At 39.9% G+C, this 18,073-nt stretch overlaps 1 long non-coding RNA gene across 2 annotated transcripts in view; it reads right to left on the reverse strand.

The window, feature by feature from the left end:
- Positions 1-18,073, reverse strand: part of LOC309871098 — a 188,847-nt gene that overhangs the window by 87,215 nt on the left and 83,559 nt on the right. For both annotated transcript variants that reach the window (XR_014315031.1, XR_014315032.1), the window contains exon 2: positions 15,458-15,527. This is a non-coding gene — a long non-coding RNA (uncharacterized lncRNA). The remainder of the gene's footprint in view (positions 1-15,457; positions 15,528-18,073) is intronic.

Consider the following 18,073-nt stretch of genomic DNA (forward strand, 5'->3'; position numbering starts at 1 on the left):
AGGGCACAGTCATCCAGACTGCAAAATCTGCCCAAGACTTCTGACAGGAGGGGCAAGTTCACAGGTTCTCAGGGCTACCTACCCTCACTAGTCACAAATTTAAGGGTCACCATGGATCCCTTCAGATTCGACAATTTGCTAGAATGACATCAAACTCAGGAAAGTATTGTACTTGGGATTGTACCTTCATTACAGAAAAAGGATAAAAAAATCAAACTCAGTAAAGGAAGAGAAGCAGAGGAGAATCTGGGACTGGTAGGCTTCCGAATGCAAAACTTCTGTGTCCCTGGGGATGGGTTACCCTTCCACCTTTGACATGAGATAATACTGAGTGTTGCCAACCTAGGAAGCTCATCCTAGCATCAGTATGTAGCTCATTTATTGACGTTTCATTACATAGGCATTATTGATTGAATTATGGCTCATATGCTTGAACTCAGTCTCCATCCCCCTACTCCCAGAAGCTGGGCTGACTTCATGTGACTCAAACTCCAACCTTCTAATCACATGATTGATTTTTCTCACATGGACAGCCTCTACCCTGAGTCATTTTATTAGTATAAAAAGTTCCAGGGGTCCATCAGGAATAACAAAGGCATTCCTATCATTTGGGAAATTCCAAGCCTGTAAGGTTACTCCCTAAGGGCCAAACTTCTTTGGGTAAAGTTAATTTTTGACTACACTGTATTGGTTCATTTCAAAAATTAAATTTACATAACTAATATTTATAACTAGATAGCTTACATTCTTTCTTTTGTTATATAATATTAATATTATACACATATTACATTCACTATAAAATGTCACCTTATGTTTAAGGTCTCTGCCCCTGATGGCGTCTGCTATCTAGTTCACAGCTTTTTCTTGTTTGCTTTTTTAGCTTTATTGAGGTATGGCTGGTATACAAAAAATTGCACATAATTATTGCATGCGATTTGGTGCATTTAGACATATGTATACACTCATGTTACCATCACCACATTTAAGGTAGTAGACATACCCATCACCTCTAAAAGTTGCCTTGTGTCCCTCCCCACCTCCAGCGTACATGGTATTTCAAATAGCTCTCCAAGTATTTCTCATAGTTGTTTGTTATTTCTTAGGTTTCTGAAAGTTTCAGTAGTTCCCCAACCTACCATTGTTCTCAGGAGAAGTCAGCAGTCTGTGATAATTCTGCTTCCTGTTGGAAATTGGAATCAGGTGCTACTTTTTAATCCACATCACAAAGATGAGGCATCACAGGTTAAGTTAAGTAAGTGTTCAAGAATCCATCACTAATAAGGAGTTAAAACCAGATTTCAAACCTCGTCAGACTAAATCCAAATCCTATGCTCTTTCTCCTCCATTTTCCTCTGTCTCTATGAGGGTTTAGACTAAACTGAATTTACCTTCCTTTTAGCTTTGTAGCAATCAAACCTTTCCCTTACCTACTGTTAAATAAGAAAAGTCAGCCGAGGAAATGTGAAGATCTAATTGGCTTTAGTCAATGACTCATGAATTGTGCAGATTCCCATCTAGAAAGTAGAGAGGGGCTCCGAGGAGCCCGATGATGGTTTCAGGGAAGGTCACCTTCCTCTGGGGGAAGGACGGTGGTCTCTCAGATTGCCTTAGTGCTTTTCAGGAAATTACAGGTTGACTGGTTAAACATCACATTCCTGCAGTTAAATATTGGTTTGCTGTCATGGCAAGGAGCCCCATTTTGGGCCCGTTGTTTGTTTCACAGTACTCTCACTGCCACCTGAGGAAAATGCAATTGGTATGGTTAGGGAATGTCTGCAGAGTGGCAAGCTCTCCGAAACTCTGCAAATGAGCAATTACAATAATAAACCAGTATGGACCCCTCTGTGTTTTCCACAGAGCAAATTCATTGCTGGTTTGTCTGACCTTGAAACCTTGTGATACTGCTTTGTGCAATTAGCAGACTCTAAATGTATATTCAGGTCACATCTGTGCTGAATTGTTTTATTTATGTTGATTGATTGTGGGTTATGACACAGCATCCTTCCTTATTCAGAGTAAGTGGAGTGAGGAGTTTTAAGGACAGTGAACCAGCTGCAGAAAGGTCGAGAAGACAGAAGAGTGTAATATTGCAACTTGATAATGTAAACTTCAAGAATGAATTTTTATTAAACCATAAAAAACATCTGTACCTTCTTAAGACTGAAAGTTCAGGCTTATTAGGCATAGGCTGCATAATGAATTTTCCTACAGTCATCATAAAACTCTTCTCCACCTGCCATAGCTCCTATGGAGGAACATTGAGTTTATTCCTTACCTGGGAAGCATTTCAAACCTTCCCTTAAATATCCTCTAATGGCCAATAAGAGTTAGGGAATATCTTTAGGGTGATAGCCTGAAGTAGCTATAGAAAATTCTTATAGAAAATTCAAAAAATATTTCTTTGAATGATCACAGTTTTATTTTAAAAAGGATCAGTTTCACACATTATTCTATAAGATAGCCATGTTGCTGTCATAAATACAAATACCACCCATTGCCTAAATCTTGCGGTTTGGGACATACCTCAGTTCCACTGAATTAGAATCACAGAGATACAGACTTGTGCATAGTTTTGTGTTCAGATGTGTGGCTAAATTGAAAGCTGCTATAGAAAGATGTTTCCATTGTCATGTGGCTTTGTATACTCCTTGGCATAGGAATGAGCAGTTCTGCTTAAGAAGTGAGGAACTTGGGACGCCTGGGTGGCTCAGTTGGTTAAGCGGCTGCCTTCGGCTCAGGTCATGATCCCAGCGTCTTGGGATCGAGTCCCACATCGGGCTCCTTGCTCAGCAGGGAGCCTGCTTCTCCCTCTGCCTCTGCCTGCCATTCTGTCTGCCTGTGCTCGCTCTCTCCCCCTTTCTCTCTCTGATAAATAAATAAAATCTTTAAAAAAAAAAAAAAAAAGAAGTGAGGAACTCTGAAGATTGGATTCTATCTTCTAAGCCTAGAGAGTCATTAAAGGTACAAGGCTACAGGGACAAGTCAGAACAGCATGGTGAAGATTTCTGATGAGATACTCAACCAGCGGAACAGTGTTGGATATGACCCGCTTTTTTTTTTTTTTTTTTAAGATTTTATTTATTTATTTGACAGAGAAAGAGAGCACAAATAGGCAGAGAGGCAGGTAGAGAGAAAGGGAGAAGCTGCTCAGCAGGGAGCCTGATGCGGGGCTCGATCCCAGGACCCTGAGATCACAACCTGAGCAGAAGGCAGAGGCTTTACCCACTGAGCCGCACAGGAAACCCTGGATATGACACAGTTTTAAGGAGACAGCAGAAACCCTGGCTAGGTCATTGACAATGCAGTGTTGCATCTCTGTCTATTGTAAACCAATAAATTTTACAGAAAAAGGGTCACTTTACAAAACTGCCTTCTTCGAAAGCTTCATGCTGGTTTGGTCTATGGGGCATTCAAAGATATAATCAACAAATTTGTTTTCTTTGGCTTCCCTTTCACCCTTCTGCAGTTTGGGTACAGCTCACTATATCAGTCAGCTGGAGGACCCACTTCGTGTGGGCTCTTGCTTGTGGTCATCAGGGGAGAGAAAAGGAAGAGGTAACTTTTTCTAGTAGTATTCTCAGTAGCAGAAATTGTTGGTCTCCCTTTGAATATTCATTTCCCAATCTCCACCCCCACCCCCTCACCAAACAGAACCATGACTTAAGTTCAGATGTCTACCTATTCCCCACACGACTCTGGGTAAATTCCTATTAGAACTTGGTGGTTTCAATCTTTTTTATTCAGTGATTTATTTAGGATGCACTTGTGACCTAATTCTGGCCAGAAGCCCAAAGGACAGTCCACCTTAATGGTTTCTCCTCACCTTAAGGGTTTCTCCTCTTAAGCAGGAGACTCCAGAGAACACTGTACAACTATCTTATCCCCTTGTGTGGGGATAAGGTTTGGAATTCTAGCAGGCATCTTGTTCTGTGAGAGGAGCCAGCCCAGAGGCAAAACTGAGCCACTGAAGATGGTACAGAGGGGGTACCTGGGGGCACATTTGGTGAAGCATCTGCCTTATGCTCAGGTCACGATCCCAGGGTCCTGGTATAGATCCCCACGGAGCTTCAGTGTCCGGCTCCCTGCTCATCGGGGAGCCTGCATCTCCCTTTCCCTCTGCCACTCTCCTTGCTTGTGCTCTTCCTCTATCTCTTTCAGATAAATAAATAAAATGAAAGATGGGACAGAAAGGGAGGGGTTGGAAAGAAACGGGGTCCTTGATGAGGCCACCGAGCCACTAAATCAATAAAACCTAGAGCCCTTCCTTGAATTTTTTTTTTTTTTAATTTTCTTTTTTACTTTTTGGAGACTTTTAGGTTCACAGAAACATTGAGCAGAAAGTAGAGATTTCCCACATAGCCCCCCTCCCAGCTCCCAACACCCTCCTCCACCATCAACATTCTGCACCAGACTGATACGTTTGTTACAATCGACGACACTACAGAATCATTTTTATGATCTGTCTTTGATCATGGCTCCCATTTACCTTTCAGCCTGGCCTCCAAAAGTTCCTTGAAGCTACTGGAAGCTATTATTTCATTCTGTTTTGTCTTATTCATTTTAGTGTTTTTCTTGCTTTATGGTTCGGTCATGTGTGGACGTGTGTGAATGTTGAGGGAAGTGGGGGTGAAGGCAAATTAGAAGATCCAGGCAGAAAAGAAATTTTCAATTAGTCATAATTAAGGGTCTAAACATACACTTCCTCTTACATTAAATGCCATTTGATGGAAAGGGCACAGTTCTGTCCTGGTGAAGTATTTTAAAATGGGATTTTGAAAACATTAATAATCAGGAACTGATCTATCTAATAAAAGGGACAACCAAATGTTTATTGAAGGTTGTCACTGTCAGGCTTGTTGTGTTCTGGCTTATAGGGAGTAAGAAATAACCATTATGAAGGAATTAACACCGCAAAATATAAATCTTGCAAGTAATTAGGCAGCTGTATATTTATCAGTACAGAATGTATTTTAATTTTTAATCAGGGCTTTTGTTCCAACTGACAAAATAATGGCTTGTTTGCAATCTTCCACTGAAACAGACTTCCCAAAATGGGATTTGGTGCATCAGTGGGCCCCTCTGTGTTTCATCTGCCATCAAGTCTGATGCATCATGTAATCCCCCCACTGAGAGGCCCCAAGGAAATACTGTGCTGCTTTCAAATTGGCTATGTTTTTCTCATATATGATTCACAAGGTAAATAAAAATGGTCTGTTTAAGCAATGCATTTCTATTTGCAGGGAAATGAAAGAGAAATATTATTACGAAGGTACTGGAATTATTATACAAGGAGCCAGAATGGTTTTTATAGGCCCAGAACTCAGATTAAATCTCCAGAGAAACTACAAAATTGAAGAACTCCAATTGGGATAGTTGTTATCTTGCCCATGGCAGAAATCTTCTCGCTCATCTCCACCCCAAACGTGAACAATATGTATATAATTTAGATGCCAAGGATAATGGGATTTCAGAAACATATCTCTGTATCCCTAGCAATCATTTCCTAAAGAAATATTATTTGCCAAAATTAGTAGATATGAAGATGTCTGTGGCATGTTTGATAAAACAGTAGAAGGAGCTCCAGAATTTAATCAGAAAACCCAAACATGAATCCTGACTCTCAGGTTTATTGGGTGTAGCTTGAGCAAGCGGTTTTTGACTCTCTGGGCTCTTGTTGCCACTTTGGTAAAAGGGAATCAATCATTCTACCTGGGCAATCATTTTGTTGGGCAAATTATTTGAATTTTGACTTTGCCTCTTATTTACTGTGACATTTGTAAGTTATCTCACCATTAAAGAGCCTCAGTTTCCTTATGTGCAACATGGAGCTAATGATTTCCATTTCACAGGGTTCTTGTGAGGACTTCTCAAAATCCCAGGAAAAAAACTTCATGGACATTTTAGGAGTGAGATCATGATTGTTGAATGAATAAGGACAGTCCTTGTTCTGAAGAACTCACATAAACTTTGCTAATGTGAGTACAACAGAATCCATTTCAAGCTGATTTGGGAAACTGGGAGAAGGTTTGTTCATAAGGAACTGAAAATGGTATCTATTCCAAGAATGCTTGTTGAGCCCATGAACAGAGGTAGTCTATCATGGCTGGATGATAAGTATCATACTTAAGATAAGTATCTTAAGTTGCTACATATTATGTGTCTCTGTAACACACACTCAACTCTGCCATTGTGGCACAGAAACTTTATTTATGGTAGCTAAAACCCCGAGGAAGAAAGGAGCACGTGTCTTTGGAAATACAGTGAGAATCCATGATGATGTTCCTTTTCTTTATCAGGAGAGAGGACAGTGCCACATTGGGTGTCGTAGATCCAGTCTCTTTACTTCTTTTCACTGAGATTTCCTTCCTGTTAGCAGTAAATAACCATTGCTGTGAAGGTATGAGAACATAAAACCCTGTGCCAGTGGTAATTATCATAGTGGAATCTTGTGAACTACCTTGAGTTAGGGTGTCAGAAGGGACAAGCTCTCTGCACTCCTGGAGATGCCAAGGGTATCCAGAGGAGAAGATCTGCTGACTACCAGCTGGCAGGCCAGGCTCCCCAGGGGGTGCTTACCCTGGTCTGTCTGCAACCAAAGTCCACAGTCCTGTCTCCGTATCATGGTCCATAGTGTAATGGAAATTGCCACTCATCCGGCACCCACCACTGACCACCACTGTATAACACCAGGCTGGTCACCTTTCCATTCTGAGCCTTCATCTCCACATCTATAAAAGGACCAGGCTGATCAAGAGGATTCTGACATGTCTTCCATTGTACCGATCCTATCGACTGTGACTGTATACACTGGAATCTTCCTGCCTTTGCAGAGCAGCTAACAGACATAAGGTCTTTCAGACCCTGGAGGAGGATGATCCTCCTTCGGATGAGACCCCAGACAGACTAACTTTGCAATGAATTTCACAGTGAACAGTAACAGTAAAATTCTCCTTTTACGGAGCGCAGGACAGAACTCACTTTACCTATTATTGCTCTTCTTCTTCTTTTAAAAAAAAATTTTTAAATTTAAATTCAATTAATTAACATATAATGTATTATTGGTTTTAGGGGTACAGCCTGTGATTCATCAGTCCCTGTTGTTGTTCTTTTTCCTTACGATTCCCCATAACCCATGCACATTTAGCCCTGTCTTTAGGAAGTGGAGAACCCATTCCCACTTGTCTTAACCAGATCCTTAAATGGAGTGGAAGAGGCAGTGCTGTGTGGTGGGCATTGCCCCAGGCTATGGTTTCAAGGAGACATGAGTGCTAGTTCTAGGTTTGTGTTTAGTATCTGTGTGGCCCTCCCTTGCCTTGGTTTCACACTGGTAAAATAATCATGATGCCTACCCACTGCATGGGGAAATTTTTTTCTTAAAGATTTTATGTATTTATTTATTTATTTGACAGAGAGACAGAGAGCACAAGTAGGCAGAGTGGCAGGCATACGGAGAGGGAGAAGCGGGCTCTCCGCAGAGCACAGAGCCCGATACGGGGCTTGATCCCATCATGACCTGAGTTGAAGGCAGAGGCTTAACCGACTGAGCCACCCAGGCAATCCTTCATGGGGAAATTCTGATGAGTAAGTGTGACAATGGCAATAAAGTTGTAAAACACAGTAACTGGAACATAGTAAGTGTTCAAAATCATTCATAATGATTATTACTTTTACTTTTCAGTTCTCCACAGAAAACTAAGTTTTTTCTTAGCACCAAGAAGACAGATTTGGAAGATGTCTCATTTTCCTTCTCTTTTAGGTCTCATAACTGGCTGCTTTGCTGTTGGACTCCCCTCTGGAGGAATGCTCCATCTCCCTGAGCACGGTGGAGAACAATCGTGACAAACATGGGCAAACACCAGCACCATATCATGTGATGGTACCTTGGTGTCTTTATTAGCTGCTAATGCATTAATTAAGTCATGAGGAGCCATGAGGCAGAAAGGGATAATTTTTTTTTTCCTTCACAAATCAGACGCTAACTGAATAAAACTTACAGATCTATTCTTAACGTTATTGCACTATGATACAGGATGGGATACAAGATGGGCTGCCAAGAGCAAGGGATCTCAGAAAAGCCCAAGAGATGAGGTAGGAATTGGAGGTCCCAGCGAGGTCAGAGCAGGTAGGCCAGGTAGGGGACTTACGAAGTGAGACATCCATGGCGAACAGTCAGCCTAGCTGAAGCTGGCAAACTTCGTAATGGACTCGCTGGTAAATAGTGTAGGTTCTTGGGCATTATGTATCTGTCTCACCTCTTCAGCTCTGCCATTGTGGCACAAAAGCAGGTACAGAACACCATGCATGAATGGGTGTGGCTGTGTTCCAATTAAATTTTATTCATGGACACCGAAATTTGAATTTTATTTATCCTTTTGTTGTTTTTGTTGTTTCGTCTTTAAAAATGTAAAAATCGTTCCTAGCTGGCTCAAAAACACAGGGTGGGGGGTGGTTTGCTGACCTATAGTCTAGAGAATTTGAAATTGCAAATTAAAGAGACTTGAGCAAGATATTACACTGAAAATGCAAAATATACAAGTGCAAAAATACAGCTATGGGACAAGCCCAGGCTCCTTGGCTGGGTATCTGCTCAGCAGGCTCTTACCTCCACCAAAAAATGTGGCTGCCCTTTACTTGAAGGTCCTGGCTAATCTTTAAGTGTGGCCTGAGGCCATCAGGATTTGTAGAGGAACACAAAAGAAAATGAGGACGGTGACAGATAGGTTCTGGCTCTGGTGGTTCCTGACCTACTTTTTCCTATTATTTCTAAAACATTTTCCTTCAAAGCTAGTAGATCTTCTGCTGCTGCTGGTGTTGACACATGTCCTTTTAAAAAAACCTTCTACAGTATTCCTGCTGTCCTTTTGAGCAAATGCCCTGATCCTTTGCTAAAACCCAATTTGCTCTACAAGGAGATTTTGTGTTAGATGGGCGCACCCATGGATTTCATACAAGAAACTTTACTTACCAAAGAACTAAAGGAGTTCCCGAAAAGCCAGTCTTGCCCAAAGTGACTGTTACAGAGCAGATTCTTTGGTACACATACACACATACACACTGACTATTCTTAAATGTCCTCTATTAATTAATTCCACTCTGAAAACCTGTGCTTCTCTCCCTAATTTGCATCAAACACCTGAAAACGTGCATCACTGAAGACAATGTCAAGCCTGGATAAATTCAAGCTGCACCACATGCTGGCTAATGACCTTGGACACATTATTTGAATTTTGCCTAATACACATTTTTTAAAAAAGATTTTATTTATTTATTTGACAGACAGAGACCACAAGTAGGCAGAGAGGCAGGCAGAGAGAGAGGAGGAAGCAGGCTCCCTGCCGAGCAGAGAGTCCTATGTGGGGCTTGATCCCAGGACCCTGAGATCACGACCTGAGCTGAAGACAGAGGCTTAATCCACTGAGTCACCCAGGCACCCTAATATGCATTTTTCAAGCACATTTGATGATTATCTCCTGGTCTAATGATACAGGTACTTACTGGGTCTTAGAATGTATGAAAACAAAGGTGTCAGGCTGGTTTAATTAATTTGTATATTCCAGTATGTATGTGCTTTAAGTCATTTGGAAACACAAATTAAATATTGCATGGAGTCTTTTAAGTTCGCTCACACATACACACACACACCCACACACTCACACTCACTGCTGCAGGTGGTACAAAGAGACAAAAAATATATATATGTGACTTCTGATCTCTGAGTGGGAACAGTGCAATACAGCAAAAAAGAACCTTGGCTTTAGAAACAAGGCACTGGGACTTGCATTACCGGCCTGGATCCATTCTTAATTAGCTGTAACAGTAGAAAAGTTGCTTAACACCTCTGAATCTGTATTCCTTCATTTTTAAAAATGGGGATATTAACTCTTGCCCCCATCACAGGATTATTTTAAGAATCCACTGAAATAATGAACAGTGTTTTATAAAAAGTAAAGTGCTATGCAAATGTAAGCCTTGCTTCATTAGCATCATTTTCTCCCTTGTGGCACCCTGAAAGTCTGCTCAAAAATTCTAGGGAGCCAGAGTTTGGAAACCGCTAGCAGCTAAAATGGCAAACTTTCAGAAAAAGGTAATGGTTCATTGACAGGTGAAATATACTTACGGAATTTTCCTATATATGATGAGAAGACCAACTTCAAAGTATGCTTTTTAAAATCCAAAAGGTACCCTCAAGGTTCAACAATAGGATTTCGACTAAATCCAATAAATAAGAGATTCTGCCTATGCAGTCCACAAATGTGTATCTATTACTTTTCCTTGCATCTGTTAATGCAACAAAATGTCGAGACTCACTTAAGCACCAGGAATCTGAAGCTCCCTTTGACTGGAAAAAAGAGAAACAATATCTTTGCCAGAGTCATGGGGGGAAGAAAATTCCTTCCCAGCTTCTAAAGAAGGTCAGACAAACCGGCCAATTTCACCAGAGCAGTCAAGCAGTTAGTTGAACTAATTGCTTCCCTGAAATGACTTTTTTCTGACTGAATATACTTGAGTCCAGAGGGCTGATCTCATATTGCTTGCTTGACCATCTAACACCCAAAGCCTCAGGCAACGAACGTAGTATAAAACAAAACACAAAAAAGTGGTTACAAAAATGGTTCTAGGATGTGTACGGAGTGACCCAAGTTAAACAGGCAGTCTCATGTCTGTTATTAATTTGACAATATAGTGGGAGCCCCCCAGTCCCACCCCTCCAAGAGACTGAAATTCTCAGCCCTTATTGTTTTAAATATTTCTTCTGTTTCCTACTCTCTTTCTTCTCCTTCTGTTATTCCCACTCCGTGTTTGTTACACCTTTTATGGTTGTTGCAGTCTTTAGATATTCTGTTCTGTTTTTTTCCCCCGTCTTTGTTCTCTTTGCTTTTCAGTTTTTGAAGTTTCTATTGATAGATCCCCAAGCCTGGAGACTGTCTTCGGCCGTGCCCCATTGATGGCATTCTTCGTTTCTGATACAGTGTTTTGATCCCTAGCATGTCTTTACGTTCTTGTAGGATTTCCATCTCTTGCTTACACGGTTCATCTGTTTCTATATGCTGTCTACTTGACTCATTAGAGCTCTCAGCATATCAATCACCACTGTTTTAATTTCCAGGTCTTACAATTCCAGTACCTCTGCCATGTTTGGTTCTGAGGCTTGCTTGGTCTCTTCAAATTGTGCTTTTTGTTTCTTGTGTGCCTTGTAATTTTGTCTTCATAAAGGAGAATATACCAGGTCAAAGGAACAGCAGTAAATAGGTCTTCAGTAATGTGGTGGTGAGGCATGGAGGGAGGGAAGGCTTTCTCACTTATGAATAGATCTAGCTTTTTATTAAGCCTGAGCCTCTGGGCTGTGAACTTCCCAAGCATTTCTCAGTTTTTTCTCCTCCTTTAGGTAAGACAAGATGGCTACCATTGGCTGTAATTGTGTATTTTCCTTTTGCCATGTGGAAGGCTAGAGCTGACTGATGTTAAGTATTTCCCTTCTTCTGGGTCATTTGGCCTCTGGTAATACCCTAGCAGTTTAGGCTCTGGTTCTCCTGAAGGCAGGCCTTGTTAGGAGCAGAGTGCTCTGGTACTACAAAATGGTTCCTCTTCCCCTCTCCTTACCAGAGCCATGAGAGGATTTTGTTTGCTATTTAGTGTAGGAACCTGGTTAAGCCCCTGGAGGTAAATCTTACAGTATTGCGAAGGCCGCCTGTGAGTGGGTCCCTCTGGGGCTTTCAGCTCTCAGACTTATCCATAATGAGGATCCAGCAATTTGTGAATTACAGTTCAGGTTTTCCTACCTTAGTATTGGTTTCCCCAGCAGTTTCTTCTCGTTAGTCTCTGGTAAGTAGTGACTCCCTGTATGCAGTCTCGTCTCCAGTCTTGAGGACAGCAGTTTGCTCCATGTCCTCCACAGATCCTTATGGATCCAAGAACAGTTGTTGATTTTTCAATCTGCTCAGCTCTTCAGTTGTTAGGATGGAGTGACAATCTCCAAACTCCCTGCATGTGAGACTAGAAACCCCAAATCTATTCCTTTATTTTTCATCTTTCTAGTGTTTATTAAATACTTGCTATCTGTCATTATTTTGTAAGTGCCAGGGACATGATGATGTAAAAAATAATTTTTCTGCCATCATAGAGTATTTGTGGCGGTAAGAAGGAAACCATAAATAAGTTAAGTAGACACATATGGTGAAAAACATTGCAAAGGAAACCAGTCATGTCACAGGTAGGAACTGGATGGGGAATAAAGGGAGGCTAATTTACATGTAGAGGTCAGGGAAGGCCTGGGGAGGTTGACTTGTGAGCAGAGAAGTTGCCATCAAGGAGTGAATAGCATTAGGAGTGAATAGCATTCTAGGTAGAGGAAACAGCAAGTGGAATGGTCTTCAACTGGGTGTCTTTGAAGAATGCAAAGGAGATCAATGTGGCTGGAATAGAGTGACCGAGTGGAAAACAGAAAAGTAGTGGAAAAGCAAGTTCCAGATCATGCAGTGCACCTTAGGCCAGGTAAGGATTTTGGAGTATATGGTAAATGTAAAGGGATTCTAAAGAAAGGGGGGATTAATATGAGGAAAAACCTTACAGGATTATGTTTTTTCCATCTCTTGGAAAAAACCAGTCTAGCTCTACACTAAAACTAGATTGGAAGCTACAGAAACAATGAATACATTTAAGCATTTATTATTAAACTATCTTTTTTTGGTGTGTGTGTGTGTGTGTGTGTGTGTGTGTTGAGAATATTTAAGCACTACTCTGCTGGCAACTTTCAAGTATATAATACAGTATTGCTGACTATAGTCCTTATCTCTGTATTAGACCTTAAAACTTACTCATCTCATAACCGAAAGTTTGTTCCCTTTGACCACATCTCCTTGTTTTCCTCAGCTTCTAGCCAATGGCAACCAACATTCTATTTTCTATGAGTTAGGCATTTTTAGACTCTACATGTAGGTGATTTCTTGCAGTATTTGTCTTTTGTTGTCTAACATGTTCACTTAGCCCAATGCCCTCAAGGTACATGTTGCAAATGGCAGGGCTGCCTTCTTTTTTGTGGCTGTCTAATATTCCATTATATATATTATGTCACATATGCCACATTTTCTTTACCCATTCATACATCTATTGACATTTAGGTTATTTCCATGTGTTGGCTATTATAATAATGCTGTAATGAACATGGGGGTGCAGTTAGCTCTTTGAGATAGTGATTTTATTTCTTTGGATATATACCCAAAAGCAAGATTGCTAGATTATATAGTGGTTCTATTTTTAATTTTTTGAGGAACTGCTATTCTGTATTCCAGAGTACCAGGTTACATTCCCATTAACAGTGTGCATGGGTTCCCTTTTATCCACATCTTTGCCATCACTTGTTTTCTCTTGTCTTTCTCCATTCTACCAGGTGTGAGGTGACATTTCATTGTGGGTTTGATTTGGAGATCCCTGATGATTAGTTAGTGATGTTAAGAACCTTTTCCTTCAGTTGTTGGCATTTGTATGTCTTCTTTGGAAAAATATCTATCCAGATCCTCTGACTATTTTTAAATCAGATTGTTTTTTGATATTGAGTTATATGAATTCCTTATATATTTGCATATTATCCCCTTATTAGGTAGATGATTTGCAAATATTTTTCCCATGCCATCTTTGTTCATTTAGTAATGTATGTATTCAACTTTTCTTTGGTGTTAACTTTATATTTTGTGTGATATAAAGATATAATAATATTTTAGAAGATTATAGTACATTGAGATGAATAAGATATGTGCAATGCAATACAAGGCAGCATTTGATAAAAGTAATATGAAAGGTTAATTAATCATGTATTCAGCTTTTAGAAAAACAAGGAATCCCACTCAGCTAGGTTAATTAGAGGAGGTATCATGGGAGAGGGCTGGAGGGGCTGAGAAGACTCACACACTGAACATTGACTAGTGTGTTCGTTTTCTATCTCATGACCACTCATTAAGATAGCACTGCCACTGTTCACTTAGTCAATGTAGGGTAAAACCTAGAATCAACATTGACTCCTCCCTTTATTTATTTACTGCCCACAGCAGGAATGTTGCTGTGATTGGTATTGAGTAAGGTTTGAATGATTGCTTCAGATCTCAAGGGATCTAGTTAAACTATCCCCCTTTCTTTGCCTTTGGACTATCTTCTTTATTCTAATCATTTTTGCTACTATCCAGGAGATTTTATGTTCTAGAGAAAATAACACATATTTTGCAGTCATATAAATGGCTTTAGTATAAATACTGTATCTACCACTGATTTTGTAATCAAAGGAACATGCTCCTTTCTTGTTTCATTCTTAGGCTTTGAATTTCTAAATTGAAGGAATATCAGTTCAGAATATGTTTAGTTTGAGAAAACAGAAATCTCAATTTATGTACCTTAGATATTTATATCACATAGAAAAATGTTTTGAGGTAGGAGATCCAGAAATGGTACATAGCTCCACAAAGATGTCAGAGATTCTGGTCGGTTTCCACTCATTGCTGTGACAGAGTACGTGATGTGCACTGTTAGGCTGCAGCCAACACATCTGCATTCCAGCCAGCAGATGGAAGAAAGGATAATGAAAAAAGGTACAGAGAACACATACCAGCTATCTACTGAGGACATGTTTAAGATGCTCTAATGTAACACTTCCACTTACATTTCATTGCCTAGAATTTAGTCACATGACAGCACCTATTTGCAAAGGAAGCTGGGAAATGCGTTCTTTAGTTTTGTGCCATGTGCATAGCTGAAGATTGGGAGGATTTGTTATTAAGAACAGTAACAAGAGGAAAAAAAATCCCCAAATATTAATAAAGTGTCCAGTTCATAGTAAAATTGGTGTTTCATTTTTGTCTTTCTGATCCAGTATAGCTTTCCCTAAATCATATTTTCCAGTATTATTTTGTGTCAAATTTGTCATGAATCCAGATATGTACATTCTTTGTCAGACTGTTAGTACATTAGTTTATGTTTATAAAATGCAACTAAATAGTTAAATCATTTGAACAGATTTAAATTTGGCTCAAAATAGGTATTTCAGTCTTCACTGTAAGAGGTAACCAAATACTTAGGTTATAGGAATAGGTATAAAAACTCCAATGAGAAGTATAGGAAATGAGATCAGGAGTGGGCTGACTTTAGTCTATATTGCAGATGCTTAATTTGTTGTTGGTACCACCAGATTCCTGTTCAAATTCCTCCCACAACCCCTCCCTCCAGGTTTTCACATAGCTCTGCATTGCCTCTTATACCTTCCACCAAAACTTGGGAGATCTCATTTGTTCCCCTACTAAAAACTCCTCTCTTTTTTATTTTGAGACCACTGAATAAAAAATGTTGGGGACCGCTTAAAGTAATTGGATTCTAGATGGATCAAGCCTTGAACTCAAGTACAAGATAAAATGTGTAGAATTCCAGGAATAACAGCGTGAAGGATCTGCCAACACCAATTATTCATGGGACTTACCCTCTCAAAGCCAGGCTTATGAAGCTGTCAGGGCAGAGGACCTCCTCTCTGTGGGTCTGAGTTTCCACATCTGTTAAATGAGAGCTGGACTCAATATTACCAATTTCATACTCCAGGGGGCACCATCTGCATCGTATTCTATGTCTTACCCAGCTGTTCCAGTCTTAAAAAATGAAAGGCAAATGGTATCTCTGGTATTGGGCAACATAGTCCTAGACAACACCAAATATGTAACCGGACAACGTCCTCCTTTGATCAGACCAAATCCTTTTAAAATCTGTATGAAAATCACCAACTTGGGCGCCTGGGTGGCTCAGTGGGTTAAGCTGCTGCCTTCGGCTCAGGTCATGATCTCAGGGTCCTGGGATCGAGTCCCGCATCCGGCTCTCTGCTCAGCAGGGAGCCTGCTTCCCTCTCTCTCTCTCTCTCTCTGCCTGCCTCTCTGCCTACTTGTGATCTCTGTCTGTCAAATAAATAAATAAAATCTTAAAAAAAAAATCACCAACTTGTGTTTTGATTGTATTTATTTTGCTTCTATATATTTTCCTATTGACTTTATGAATTAAACCGTTTACTATGCAAGATATGATCTGTGTTTGCAGAGAAAAATGCCATAACTTTTATTCAATTGAACAAAATGGTGGAGGTTTATGATCGTCAGTGGGGTTGTGGTTTGTTCAAACTAAAGATGAACAACTTTATTAACCATGTGCTGTGTATCATCATTATTGTTATTATTCTAGGTTGTGAGCAGATGATTCATGATTCCTGAGCAGTAAGTAAATATATGAACAGAGTTTACTGTTGTGATAAAATAAAACTTACAGCACAGTTTATCTGACTTTTTATGGAACACATAATCCGTATTGTGTTGCACAGTATAAACAGGCATAAATTGTGAACTGTTCACTTTAAGGCTTATGATTAAAATTACTTTTTACAAAGACAAATAATGTTTTCAGTTTTCTTATTTTATTTAATTTAGCTTTCTTGTATGTAGAATCAACATCAGTGGAGTCTGGCAATCAGAGAATGATTCAGAATGGGGTATCCACCACTACTTAAAAGAAGAATGTGTGATTCTCTAAGTTCACTATAGCTTTAGCTAGAGGAAGATGTGATGGTCTTGTCATGTTCCAGAAGTAGGAGCAAATTGTCCAGAATTTTAGTTAATAGGAAGTGCATAGGGGAGTAGATCTGAAGGTTGAATATGTCTATTTGAATGTGGAATTAAAAAAATAAAACTGTAATAATTGCACTCTCTAATATACCTGTTAAAAGCACAAGCCAGGATGCTTTGATAATTTGTTTACCTGCTTATAAGATCTGGGCTGGACCAAAAAGGAGAAACTCAGTGCAGTGTATAGACCTTATAATATTAAAAATACCTGGGGCACCTGGGTAGCTCAGTCAGTTAAGTGTCTGCCTTTGGCTCAGGCCATGATCTCCAGATCCTGGGATGGATTAAGCCCCACATCAGGCTCCCTGCTCATCAGGGAGTCTGCTTCTCCATCTCGATCTGCCCTGCTTGTGCATATACACGCTCTCTCTCAAATAAATAAATAAAATTTTTAAAAAATTAAAAAAAATATTTGCTGCTCTCCCCTTATGAGAGGAGTATACTTTCCTCTTTCACTAACATGGGGTTTAGCTACATGACTTGCTTAGTCCGAAGAAGTATGAGGGAAGTGATGTTGGCCACACTGGAGCATAAGCTTTAAGAGCACTGTGAGGTTTCACTATGTTCTTTTTCCCTTTTGTCTGAAGACTGGCATGTTCCACATATGCTTTTTAGCCTGGGTCTCTGAATGAAGATAATATGAAGTCAAGTCACAGACAGCCTGCACAGGGCAGTTTAACAAGAGAGGAAAATAAGCCTTTGTGATGCAAGCCACTGAGCTTTGGCGTATCAAAACTCAGAGTCATCCCAGCCAATGTGAGAAAATGTCTTATGTGTTCCGTGTTGATATGGGTCAACAAACGTAGAGCGATTAAGGTATACAAATAAGGGGATTTATGATGCATCATATGAAAGCTAAGAGTCCAAGATCAAGCATTACAAATATAAGTGCGTTAATAGAAAAAAATAGGACAACGTAAGCAGCAGTAATAAAATGCCAGGGAAACTGTAAAACAACATAATTAAAATGTAAAATCTGATTGACTTTTATAGAGGCTCGCCTTCATTTAATGAACATTTAGGGGACACCTCCTTCAATTGTGGAACTGTGCTAAATCTTTTGAACAGTGTTATCTCAACTGTGCTTGAGGAAATTGATCCCTAGAAATAAATACCACATGGAGGTCAGAGGAGGCAGAGAATCTATGGTTCCAAAAGTTTGGGAAAAGCTACGAACTGTATCATGCTCTTGGGAATTCATAAGGCACACAGGAAAGTAACAGCTTGAGAATTACTTCACCAGATACCTGTTTCATTGCGTTTATTCCAATATTTCTGAAAGTTATTTGGACACAGTGTAGGAAATATGGTCTTGAGGTATTCAAAGATTAATAAGACATACTCTATTTCAACTCCCTCCCACCTCCCACCATAGCTAGTAGGGGGCAGAAAAAGTGTACATAAACTTCACAAGGGAATGCAAGAGCAGGGTTGAG

The sequence above is a fragment of the Mustela nivalis genome (assembly GCF_964662115.1).
Source record: "Mustela nivalis genome assembly, chromosome: 8".
Lineage (NCBI taxonomy): Eukaryota > Metazoa > Chordata > Mammalia > Carnivora > Mustelidae > Mustela > Mustela nivalis.